A 13243-nucleotide genomic window follows, 5' to 3' on the forward strand; every position below is an offset into this window, starting at 1 on the left:
TGGCAACGTGAGACCTCATCTTAACTGACCTTAATGACTTCTAAATCCTGGCTAGATTACCCCCCTACCTCCTATCTCCCATCTCCCTCTTTCTCTCTCTTTCTCTCTCTCACTCTCTCTCACTCTCTCTCTCTGTCTACCTCGGTCTTTCCCTGTCTCACACGTAACCTATTAGCATAGTGCTATCTTTAACCTAGGTCTCTCATTCATTAATGAAGCAAGGGAATAGGTGAAGCGTATTTAATGAAATCAGAGTGTGACCAGCCCTCCTAAATCATCTGCACAGGTTAAAGAGCAAATGACTCTTCACATTTGATCACGCCATTGTCAAGATGAACGTTCCAGATAGATTCTGAGTTTGTTCTGGTCAAACTAAAGGTAGAATTTGCATTAGTAATTGAAAAAGTCATTCCAGCATGACGTTGTGAAAAGAAAATAGCGATCACATAGCAATCAGTTAAAACAGCTGAATGAAAAACCTTTAATAGTAAGAAGTTCAATTTCTTTGACTTTTTTTTATCATCAAATGTTTTGGGGAAATATAGTGGGGTGAGAGAGTTTGTGTGAGGTGAAATAGGAGAAGGGAATTGAGTCATTTGAGAGATGAGAATGAAACCAGTGAGGAAAAGACAAAATGGATGAAGTGACAGGTTGAGTTTGCCTCGTGGGAGAATAGAAACAGTAATACTGGAGACACAGGATGTATGTGGGCTGAAAGGTGTGTCTGACTGAACAAATCCATGTCTGTGATACTATTCAGTTTGAGATGTCAGTAAGAAAACTACTATTCTTAGGTTTAGCCATGACATAGCTGAAAAGCCATCTGGTAAAAACAAGTAAACCAGGGGCCAGGTGCATAAAAAATTGTGTAGCAAGACAGAAATATACACATTTTTTTATGTTAAAAACTGTGCATAGGCATGGTTCTGTTTTACAAATGTCAATCATTGTGGAACTGGGTTTTACTTGTCTTTAAGGTTCTCCAACAGTCCCAGATTAGCAGCTGTCATGCATGAACATGTAAACCATCACCAGCGGTGATGTCAGTTCTAAACATCAGTGTGTTATCACCACAACAGACTTTCCAGCATCACACAACAAAGGCTGTAATGAAAGAAACATTGAGAGAAAAGTAAAAGGATGCATCCAATAAAATAAAAATAAAAACGAGGCTTCGTGGGCATTTTGCAAATTGCTCTGTAGACAGCAAATAAAGTCACATAATAAATGAAATTGTCAAAAAGTTTTTTATTTAGATTCTCTCTCTCTCTCTTTTTATTTACTATTACTTTTGTCTATTCAACTGTGAATGGCTTCAGAAAACTGTGTATGTGCATGGTCTGAAGGATGCTTGAGGTGCACATATCCTTCTTTTATAAATGCAGGTTTATGTGTGAGGAAATTGTGTTTGATTGTGTATGCATTGTTTATTCAGATGGTCCCAGGTGTCATTTCTGGAGCCATGTATTCACTGGCAATAGGACGAAACCTGTTCCACTGAAAAGAAACTGTTGTCCAAGTACACCCACGCAAACATAAACACACATACACCCACACATAGTGTTAACCAAACACAATCACCATCACAATTCACGCGTTTCACCCAAATCGCAGTTCCTATTTTTGTGCCAAACAAAGCTCATCTGTGTACCTGCCATAAAACATGTTATTGCGTTATCGCGCTAAGTGTGAGTGGGAAAGGTCACTCAGAAAGTGGGACATGATTGGCGAGTGGTTATTTGCAGTCAGTCATCGCTGTGACATGAAAATCCATAGGGAAGAAGAGTTGCCCCTCTCTCCCTGGCTGGAATTGACCACGAATCGATGGTCTAGGAAATTGGTCAGTGGTGCAGAGCTATGGGGACTAAAGGGGAGGGGGTGGGGGATTGAAACTGTTTGGTGAAGCATTAGCTAAAGATTATTTATGATCATACATATATTTCTGCTGACACATCGGCAGTTAGGTCCTGGATTACGGGTCTTTCATTACACACCAAATGTTTCTCTTTTCTTATTCCAAATGGCAGAGTTGGAATTGTATTTCTCTGCAAATGGCTACTCTGTGATTACATGCTGGAGTCCAAATGAGGATCATTTACTCATCCACATCGTCCCCTCGTTTGGGCTCAGGTCTGCAAGCCCAAATGTGATGCGCTCTCTTTACCGTTTTCTCATTTTATCTTTCTTTCCCCTGTCTTACCCAACCCTCCTCATTTTTTCTGGCTCCACTGGTCTCATTTCCTTTTTTCATTCGCTCTCTCTTTCCCAGTACCACAGAGACTTGGAGATGAGCTTATCACTTTCTGCATCACAGGACCAAGCTGTCACGCTGGCTCTGAATAAGCCTCTGTGTGTATGTGTGCATATGTAGAGAAAAAATAAGTGTGGAAATGCTTGTGAGTGCAGGTAGGCTCCAGAACAATAAATTATTTTACTTTAAACTTTCCTCTGTCTGCAGACATTACTGCCATGATGGCATGCTTTCACATGTTTTTACTACTTTTTTGCTGTGATACACTAGCAACCTGTCCAGAGTGTACTCCACCTCCACCTGAATAGCACAAGGGGTTTGGTAATAGGTGAATGGATGTATCCTGACCAAGCAGGGGCAGATGAGTCATTTTAAAATTACAAAAATAGAAGCAAAGTATATTGCAAATTCATCCCACAGTCAGGAGGTGGCAGAAAGTCGGTAGAATCAACATATCCTCCCAAAATGCTCCCAGAAACATTAAAAAAAAAACAAGCTATAAATCATTTGTTTTATTGCATACCGAGGGAATTTCATGATCTGATATGCAAGGGTATGAGGCTGTTCATAAAGTGATAAGAAGCCACGAGGAGCCTAAAACTGCAACTACATGAAACAACCTGAGAAACGTTTCCTTTCTAAAAGCAGTGCCACCCAGTTCTGTGCCATCATTACAGGGGAAGGATATTTTTTTCTGCTTATTTCAGTCACCGAATACTTTCCACATCTGGCAAAAACAGAGAAATCCTTTGTATTGTGTATAGAGGTCAGTAATTGGGTTGCAGCAATCCAGCTTGTTCCCTACCAATAGGGATTCTGGCTTCCAGTACCAGTGCTCTTTTTCCCAAAAAATTTAAACTCTTAATACTCCACTGTATGGACACTCGTGTTGGTGATTTATTTATGGAAACATGAGGCCAGTGATTACAAAAATTGAGTCAGCAACCCGCCTTGACTAAATAAATGTAACCGATAGCCAGACTTTTATACTGATATAGACAAATAAACTTGTCATTAATGTGGATTGGTCAGCTAATTGCAGGATGCCTCCTCCGATTAATGAGGTCAGTATCTGCGCTGATACAGACCTTATGGTATCAGTGACCGTTTGATGGAAGACCTTTTACAAAATTATCTCCCAAATGCCACCATTTCATAAGATGCTTTCCTCTATTGTCCAAGGGGTCCTGATAACTTGCAGGAATGCGGAAGCAGCATTTAGCTCAGAGATTTTCACATCATGTTTCCCTCATGTTTCAAGAAGAGGCCTACGAACTTTGTAAGCCGACCTCAGCTTCTTTTCGGTTCAGAGCTGGCAGCAGGACACACATATGCACAGATGATTTCCTGTTTGGAAATGTTCCTCAGAAACATGTTTACTGCAAAGTAGATTTTCACATACGAGGAATTAGCTTTGGTGGATAATGATAAACAAAGTAAGAGGAAAAAATATAAAGACAGATAAAGCAAAAGCAAGTACTTCAAGTCAAGTAGTGAATATAAATATATAATATTTACAACACAAATATAAAAATAACACAAATATGTACAATGTGCCAAAGGAATGTGGAAATGTGCAATAGCTCACAGTGTGAAGTACAACAATATATAGGAGAAATGTGCAAGATAGTAATCCATTCTGCAAAAACTCCCACTTCTGTGGATCGTGTACCTGTAAAAAATAACTGATACACTAAATAAACCAAAATTATCACACAGCATGTAAAATAATGAACAATTGACAGGGACAGAAAAGTCATTAGTCTTCAAGTTCTGACAGCTTACATCTTTAATGCTGTGTATTTGTTACAGGTCGTATTTTCTCCTTCCGCCTTCTGGACACACAGAACTTCCATCTCAACAGTTACAGAGCATTCCAAAAACTGCCACTCAATTTAAGGAAATGCAAAAGCTGTGGTGGATTTGGTTTTCTTTTTATGATGCATGACATGTGGGCAAAGCAGAGCATGGGAGCTTCTCATATGTTTCATTTCTGCAGCAGTGGTATTAGCTGTTGACATAAGATGCAGGAGGTGACATGCACACTCATGATGCTGTGGGAGTTGATACTCAAGGCTGGTGTCGCCAACTAAAATAGCATAGACATCTCGATACTCCACCTCTAAGGGACTTTCATCTCCTGAAGTATCATCAATGATGGAGTGCCTCTCCACCTGTTCATAATTTGAAAGAAAGTTTTCAGGAGGTTTAAAGCTGCTATTTGGTGTTGTCCTGGTCTACATCAAATGTGTGGGAGCCTTTCATGCATCTGTAAGCCAGTGCGTCAGACCACTTTGCTAAAGAGGTCTGGTCTATGCAATGACAAGTGGCACCCACAAGTGAAACTGTGTCGCCAGGCTGTCCAGTGGACTGCCATTACAGACCTCAACTTCTAATGAATGCTTTCTTCATGCTCTCTGCAGCTTCCTGGATTTGGGTTAGGTGAGGTTGCAAGGTTTCTATCCTGTCTTTTGTCATATCTTAAATCATTGCACCTCAACCAGATAAATTTGTTGGATGCCTTCTCAAATGAAATTGAGAAAAAACTTGTCAGGTGTTACCTGTGCTGCCTGTGAGAGAGAAAATGCAGTTGTATTCTTTGCACTCTAGAATGGCTTTTTAACATTCGTGGAGACTTTAGTTCCTGCTGCACATTGTAAAGTTTGTAACCATCTTCTGTTTGTTGCACCCTCCGTCAAAAAAAATAAATAAATGCAGCTACAGAGGATTAGTTATAAAATAGACTCAGTATCACCACATAGACAGGCTTACTAAGTAAGTTCATATGTAGTGAAAACAAATCAGCTGTAATCAAAAGAATTCTAAATCATGTGATTATTCCTGCAACTTTTCAGTTATGTAAAATAAAAGCCTGAAATAAAAGCCTGCTGTATGTATTTATGGATGGATGCATTAATGATAATCTGCATTGAAAATTCATGGCTAAGGCCAGAGCTGAATATCAAGTAACAGAGGTAAATAAAACACCAAAAATGAAATACTATGCACCAGTATTACATTAAACTCAGAATTTATTGTGCTACACTGCACAAATTAAATAGCTTGTATTTCAATGAAATTGAATTACAATTACTGGGAAAAAAAATGATTGAAGACACAGTCAGTGTAGGCAGGCACAGGCTTCGTAAACACAGAACTGTCCATTACCAGTACTTTTTTTAAGAACTGATCTGTGTCTGTCTTTTTCTATTCAGTGTATACACTGATGGTCATGCCTCATTCATTGCTTGGATGCAGCATGACCTGGATACCTTAAGCAGTATTGCTTGATATTTACACTGAGCAAGACAGCAGGAGCTACCAAACATTTTAATGTATGATATATTAAAACTGTGGACATGAAGAGGCAGACTTACCTTCTCTCTGTCACCTCATTGTCAGTGCACTGCTCTGATGTTCATCTCTCAAACAAGCATCAGCAAGACCATTATTATTATTATTATTATTGCAACCTATTTGCCTTCTGCCAAGTGTTAGCCAGTTTCATCCCTTTATATATATATGTATGTATGTGTATGTATGTATATATATATATATATGTATATGTGTGTGTGTGTGTGTGTGTAAATAAGTAAAATATAATATTTTAAGACATGTTTTTCTGTTGTCAAACAAAGGAACAAGTTTGAAATAGTGACTGAAATGTTGCCTATTAAGACTACATGTTAACCAGCAGTCACTTCCGAGCCATTCCCAAGCTGCTGCTCTGCTGAAATCATGATTTTGTAATTGCGATATTGTCTGCCAAAATTGCCAAAAACATACAGTATATTAAAGACAAGAACTGTGCCATGATTTTGGCTATATTTACTTGTAAAATGATCACTCAGGGAGAAAGTTAGAGGCAACAGAATACCTATCTTATTTTGTCTCTCACCCTCTGTCTGGGTAACAAACTGCTTCTCTGCCTCTCTGCACTCACTGAACAGAGAAGATGCACAGAGAGAAGTGCCTCTCGCTTGTGGTGCAGTACTGCCAGCTCTTTTACATGGAAAGTAGCCAAGGTTTGTCCAAAAAAGTAGCTAGATCGGCAGGTTTTTTTTTTTTCAAAAACGTCACTCATGGGCGTCTTGTTGTGGATCGGCTGTGAAAACCCGATGATGTAGTAGAAACTGTTTGCACTGAATCATTTGGGAAAAGTCAGACAGCCGACCAGGGGTTAAACCTCATCAGAAAAAAGTATTTTTTTTTTTATTTATATATATTTTTTATTTGGTTAACCTAAATCTATGTGGGATTGGTGTTTTTCTATATTTAACCATTTATGGCCACACCAGCCAACCAGTTTTTCTGAAAGTGCTAGTCATCTTCCCTGTGCTGGGCACTGTGGAACTAACACTCATGTGGCATATATTGGCAGATTATAATTAGTTTATCTGTTGCGCAACTGGGCAGCTGGGCAAGTCTTAAATAATACAAGAGATACTAGCAGAGAATGAATAATTTAATAAGGTACAAAGGGGGAAGATGTAGCACGATAATATGGTTAGGTATTATGAGCCGTATTTGCTCAAGATGTGATGTGTATTTCTCTGAGAAAGATATGGCGTATATGCTGTATACACTCTATGTTTACAAGTCCTTCTCCTTTAGTCAGACGACCATTGACCTTCTGATGTCATTGTTACCACTAATGATGAAATAAACAGATGGTGTCATAGCCTACATATCTTGGCCCCAGTGCCCTGTGACTCAGGGGACTGTTGAGTCATGGCTTTGACTTGGTAGAGCTTCAGCCCACTTTTAAAACTAAAACACAGACTATTTTAGAAAATATTGCCAACAAAAAATAAATTATTAATCTGATCAAAATAACTATTTAAATGACCATGCAACTATGCTGGCTCCCTTAAAAATATTTGTGTATTTGCCTCTTCTCTGTGTGCAGTACTTTCTATTGGATCTTTTCTTATATGATGTTAAAAAAAAAAACAAAAACAGAGGAACACACAGGCACACAGGAAGCACAACATGAGTACAGTAGCAAGGCTCAGAGCCGATGACTCAGATACAGCAGTAGACCAGTATGTGATGACTCTATTGGGGGAATTTTAATCTCCGTGCAGTTCTACAATGTAGAGACATAATTAAATCAGGGCTCTCACATAAAAATGCTGTAACTAATTAACCAATAAATTATCAGTTGCTGCTCCATAAATCACGATGTACAGATCAATTTTTATGTGCCATAGTTGAGAAAAGCTTAAACCAGCTATTATAAAACAAGGCCTTCGAACAGAATGAGCTTTTAGTTTTCACATCTGAACAAATGGTACACAATGACAAAAGGTTAAGTTTCAGTTACGGGGATCCAAATTTCAATCAGTTTACTCAATGAGTGGATGTCCGTTAATCATTAAAAATATGCAATACAATACGCTGCAATGCAATACCTTTTCCAAAGATTAAAAAAAAAAATGAACAGCTGACCAAAGTTCTATACAACTTCAAGAAATAGACAATCACCACAGAGAATCAAAACATCAACAGACAACAATATAGCATTACAAAAAAAAAAAAGCAAGTAGACCACATGAGCGAAATCCAGGAAATTCAGTAACTGTTGTCTGTACATTTATGGGTACATTGCAAACAGGAACTGCTAATAGGTAATTCTGCATACTTTTGATGCCATTTTTCCAAAATATTTGCCCAGTGTTGAAAACCTGTGGCATTTCTGTTCAGCTACTATACTGTGCTATAGACACGTCTGTAGTGACAAAGTGACTTTCGGTAGGAATATAAAATAGGCTTTTCTGTTCTGGTGACAAGACTGTTCAGGTTGCTTTATCTCCAAAAAAGGGTGTGACTTGATAATGGAACATTAATGGTAAAAATTAGAAATGAGAGAGAAAGTAAAAAAGAAAAGAAAAAAGCTTATTGTGATGCAAATGTGATATGAAGCCTTTTAGTAAAGGTGCTTGTGGTAGCTGGCTGTACCTCACACATTACAACACTATCATTTACCTTCATCTGAGAGACATTCTGCTAAATGTTTTGGAATGTTGCCCCTTAAAACCACATCTGCCAGTGTAAACAGCAAGATCATTAACATGCACTTGTAGCATGCTCTGAGGCGGTTTATGTAATCTAGGAATGAATAAATGAGCCTGACATTAAATGATAAATGGATGGTAATGAGTAATCATCGAAGCACAGCAGATATGAAGTCTACATGCACTGAAATGTGAATAAAACCAATGTATGATGCCTACTTCCTGCAATTCACCCCCTGCCCCATGCATCCATAAACAATTAGTAATCATCAATTTGAAGTGGGCTGATAAACTTACATCATGCTCAGATAAAGAATTTTATGGCATATTTCAGTGTGATGACCATGTGTTAATTATAGAACATTAAAAGAAATGAATGAAAAATCACTTAACTGTATGTGACAGGAGAAAAACAGCATGAAAGCAGAATTGTAGAACAGTGACATTAATGTTTTGTGGCAATGGAAATGTCTGATAAAAAAAGTGAGAAGCATGTCACTTTTTTCATTATCTCTTTTTTTCACTCTGTGTTACCTTTGTTGTGTTTTTTTGTAGATATAATGGCTTAGATCCTCTTAAAACTGACAGGCACACTGGACAAATTATTCTGTTCTTGCTTTGATCCCCTCCTCCTGGCATTCCAAGCCTGGGGGCTTCAAAGAGGTGCATAACTGAAAGAGGACATACTAACTTACAAGAGGCCCTCTCCAGGGGCCTTTATCAACCAAGATAATGGTGACATGGGTCACACTGGCAGCCAGCCAAGTATACTGTCTGCACTAAGTTTGTCAAGGTATGATCAGTTATTGTTTTGGATGCAGACTTATGATTTGTTTATCACCTCATGTATCTGAGACTATATTAAGGGGCACTTGAAAAAATAAGAATTTTTAAAGGGATAGTTTGACACTTTGCAAACATCCAGAACATTCATTTCATTGCAGAGAGTTAGTTGAGAAGATTCATACCACTCTTAAGTCTGTGTGTTAAGTATGAAGCTAGAGCCAAGGGGTCATTAGCTTAGCTTACCATAAAGCAGGGGGAAACGGCTGCCCTGCATTGTCAGAAGTACAGTTTAAAAGTAGACCAACAGAGTGTTCACACATACAGATTCAAAACAGAAATGACAGCAGCTGTGAGCACCCAGGTCACGTTATGAGCTCTCCCTGTGTTAGCCGAGACAAGCTAATGTTAGCCTTTGTAAACATTGTGTGTGAAGTGATGCAGCAACAGACGCCAGCTGTTGCAATTTACAAATAAAAGCAGTAACATTTCAGCACATTAACATTGATGTCACTGGTACTATAAGGTTAACAGCTGAAGCTCACTAACCCTGAACTCTGTGTACAGATCTGGATCCCTGTCATTGAGCATTTGAAATGCTCTGTGGCACCATTTGCATACTGGCTTATGGTTGTCTATAACTTGTCCCTGCTGATCTGTATCAAATACAGAATAACGGGGACAAGGATTAGGACAGTAGCATAATTGTACTGCCCTCGTCAGTCCCAGAAGAATCATATCTGTAGTACCTGCGACATCAGCACTGCCTTTGGTACCAACAGCACTGCAGAAAAACAAATACCGTCACATTTTATGAATTTTGGCACCGATTGGGTACTGAAGTACTGGTTCTTGTGACATCCTGAGTCGTGATTGTGGATGTTCCCCGCTGCAAACACATTATTAAAGAAGCACAAACTATTGTACATCTACAGTATGTGCATTCAATTAACTAATATAATCCTATGGCAAAGTTGAAAATATTTGCTAAACCAGTGGATGGTTGCATTTTGGACACAGATAAACCATTTTACATGTGTTTTTAACAAATTTGTATTTTGGAAAACATTGTTGTGAAGAAAAAAGTTCTGGTGTTCCCCTACATTTCATGTTAAGGATATCTTGAAGTTACTGCCAAACCTTTTCACTTCACTGTATGCTAGAAGTGAGTTAAATGCTCTTATGCTTCAGTCAGCAGTTGGTTTCCATCCAGTACAGTATAAAACCAGCTTGTATAGACACTTCAGAGCTATAGATAATCCACTGCAGTAAATCTTTTGAATGTTCAATGCCGGTGTGTTTGTGTGTGTTTTTTTTTTTCCCTCCACATCTGTGAATAGCTTTTACAGTACAGGTATGTTTTTCTCACCTTAAACAAACGGCTGCTTGTTCCCGCTCTTTGTAGGCTGTCGGAAGGCATTGTGGAAAAGTTTTAAATCATTGCCAGGAGGAGAAGCCCACAGATTTGATTAAGGAAAATCAAAGTAAAACTGAAAGTGAACTGAAGCATTTCATCACAAAATAACTAAATAACTCATGGAATTCACTGGGATCACATACTGATGGTAGCAGTTCAAACATATCTGACAGTGGAGTTTTCTGTAAAGCGTTCTCATTGATTATTCATTGATTATTTTGAGACAAATGCTGCGTGATGCTTATTAAGAGCATTATAGAAGCTGAGATGAATATAGCTGCTGGCTGAGCGAGAGGCTCAGTGCAAACGCTGATACATTTTCACGCTCTTTTCATTCCTTAAGAATGGGCTGTTTAATTATTTATGGTACAACGTCACCATGAAGGCGCAGCACTGTTCGTTTATTTTGCTTCTGGGCACATTGCCCCTGTCATGCAGGGTCACTATCATTAGGCCATTTCTTGCTGGGCTCCATGTCTTCTCATCTGTTCTCTGGATTTTTTTTTTTTTTTTTTTTTTTTTTTTTTTTTTTTTGCCTCAAGGAGGGACACAGTGGGCTTGGAGTAGAAGGGTAGAGCAACATCTTGGCTCGTAATCTGAAATAATGATGACTGGTCACCAGAATAACACCTCTGTAGAGGAATAAAAAATGACATACTCAGAATTGTTGAGGGCCTTTTATGTCTCTTGACTTTGAACCACAAAAATAGATTTTTTTTGCCACTTGGGGGCAGCGGAAACAACTTGTGAACACAAAATTGACATATTGACATCTTTTAAGTTGATAGGGCATACTTACGGTTCCTTATTGAAACATCCAGCAGCAACATGATAATTTATTTGGAGTCATGTTTGTGTCCACCTGTTGAATATATCTCTATTAGATCTATTGCCTGCTACAGCCAAAAACATGCTAATTGCTCTTAAAACAGTAAAGTCGCCATATATGTAGAGGATGAAAACTTATGTATACTATAAAGCTCTGTAAAATTGAGGGAAGCTGCAGATTTGAGTGATAATTATATGTAGGTTTGTCACAGTATTAGAAAGCCTATGACCAAATGTTACTGTGGAGTAAATGTGTAAAGCACATTATGCCCTGATCATGTACAACACATACACTCTGAGACCTCTTTCCCAGAACTGGAAATCCAATGGTGGACCAAAATATGTCCCTGTGTTGGAAGCACTTAAGGCCACACTACTGTATACTGTGATGTATTAGTTATGATTCCACTTCAAAACATACGAAAGCATGTGAGATCCTTTTTAGAGATGAAAATAATAAGATGAATCTGACAGATATTCTGATATATTGGAAAAAAGTCAATGTAATCACAATGCTGTTCAGATATTCTGTATATCACACAGGAGGATTAGGTTTAGTCATCACATCCCCCCAGACAGTCTGGGGATTTGAACCATTCAGGCACTGACGGCGCTTTTTTGAAGTTTAGAATTAAAATATTCCATCTTTCGAAATGCTGGCCCAACTTCTGTACCAACACATGTTTATACTTTAAAAGTCAAGCAAGGAAATCAGAACTATAATTAAATTACCCCCTGCTATCGACAGCTAACTGACCTTGTAATCCCCCCAAACCCTATTCCTCTTCTATCCCCTATTCCTTTGAAAAATTTTACTTCAGTTTTCCTGGAGAGGAAGCAGACACCATTGAAAGAAAGATGGCGTGCAAACCCAATAGACAGAAGCCTTCAATTGATCAGCATGAGTGAAGGACAGGAGACTCATTTTAAGACAAAGCTTGTGTGGAGAAAAAATGAAATTTAAGGTATTACCATAAAACCTTTCACTGAGTCTGTCCCTTATCTTTCTTGAAGGAAGTCTCATTTTCATCCAGCTGCCTCAGAAGTGCTGCTGTTTTGAAGGTAAAACAAAAACAAACAGGAATTAAGAAATAAAAGTTTTGGTGCAACAAGATTGAAGTTAATCAAGGTTTTAATGAAACAGTCTGCAGAGTGTCGCAGATGTGAATCAGCAGCATTTAAAAGATTGAAACAAATGACTGTTCCTCTAAGAAACTGCAGACTGGTGACCTCCAAATGTGAGGGTCCTATCCACATGTAGGGAGGCAACGGTAGCAGTGATGGTGGAAACAGAACAAGATGGCCTGCTAATGAGGCTGTCATTACCTGTTGAGTTACACTCATCCTAAGTGTTGAAAGCAACATTATAATACTGTTTTTATTTTTAATGCTTCAAAATTAAGTACAAACCAGTGAAGTATCTATCACACTTTGCCATCTGGAGCATTATCCAAGTTTTGAAGTGACTGAAATAAACCGGCTTCACAACCACTTCCCCCATCTTTGCTGTAGATCTAACACTACTGCAGAGGGCAGAGAGGTTACAGATCTAAGCGTAGCAGCAGCATGACAGAATTTATTGATTTCCCCCAGCTTAAAGGTTTATTTAAAAAACCCCAAAAAACCAAGGCCCACAGGACTAAATGACTATAGACCCATTGCCCTGACCTCTGTGGTCATGAAATCATTTGAGCGCCTTATCCTGTCCCACCTCAAATCCATCACTGACCCACTCCTGGACCCCCTGCAGTTCGCCTACAGAGCCAACAGGTCTGTAGACGACGCCGTCAACATGGCTCTCCACTTCATCCTCCAGCACCTGGACTCCTCAGGGACCTATGCCAGGATCCTGTTTGTGGACTTCAGCTCTGCCTTCAACACCATCATCCCGGCTCTGCTGCAGGACAAGCTCTCCCAGCTGAGCGTGCCTGACTCCACCTGCAGGTG

At 38.9% G+C, this 13243-nt stretch overlaps 1 long non-coding RNA gene across 1 annotated transcript; it reads right to left on the bottom strand.

Annotated features, from left to right (window-relative positions):
• Positions 1-8683: 8683 nt before the first annotated feature.
• Positions 8684-12898, bottom strand: LOC139636857 (uncharacterized). Its single transcript, XR_011694482.1, has 4 exons — positions 12707-12898; positions 12269-12347; positions 11268-11330; positions 8684-11100 (listed from the first exon to the last, which is right to left on the bottom strand). It is a non-coding gene; the product is annotated as an uncharacterized lncRNA (long non-coding RNA).
• Positions 12899-13243: the final 345 nt, after the last annotated feature.

The sequence above is a fragment of the Trachinotus anak genome, unplaced genomic scaffold (assembly GCF_046630095.1).
Source record: "Trachinotus anak isolate AG129_WGS33_773 ecotype Australia unplaced genomic scaffold, CSIRO_AGI_Tana_v1 ptg000019l, whole genome shotgun sequence".
NCBI classification, from domain to species: domain Eukaryota; kingdom Metazoa; phylum Chordata; class Actinopteri; order Carangiformes; family Carangidae; genus Trachinotus; species Trachinotus anak.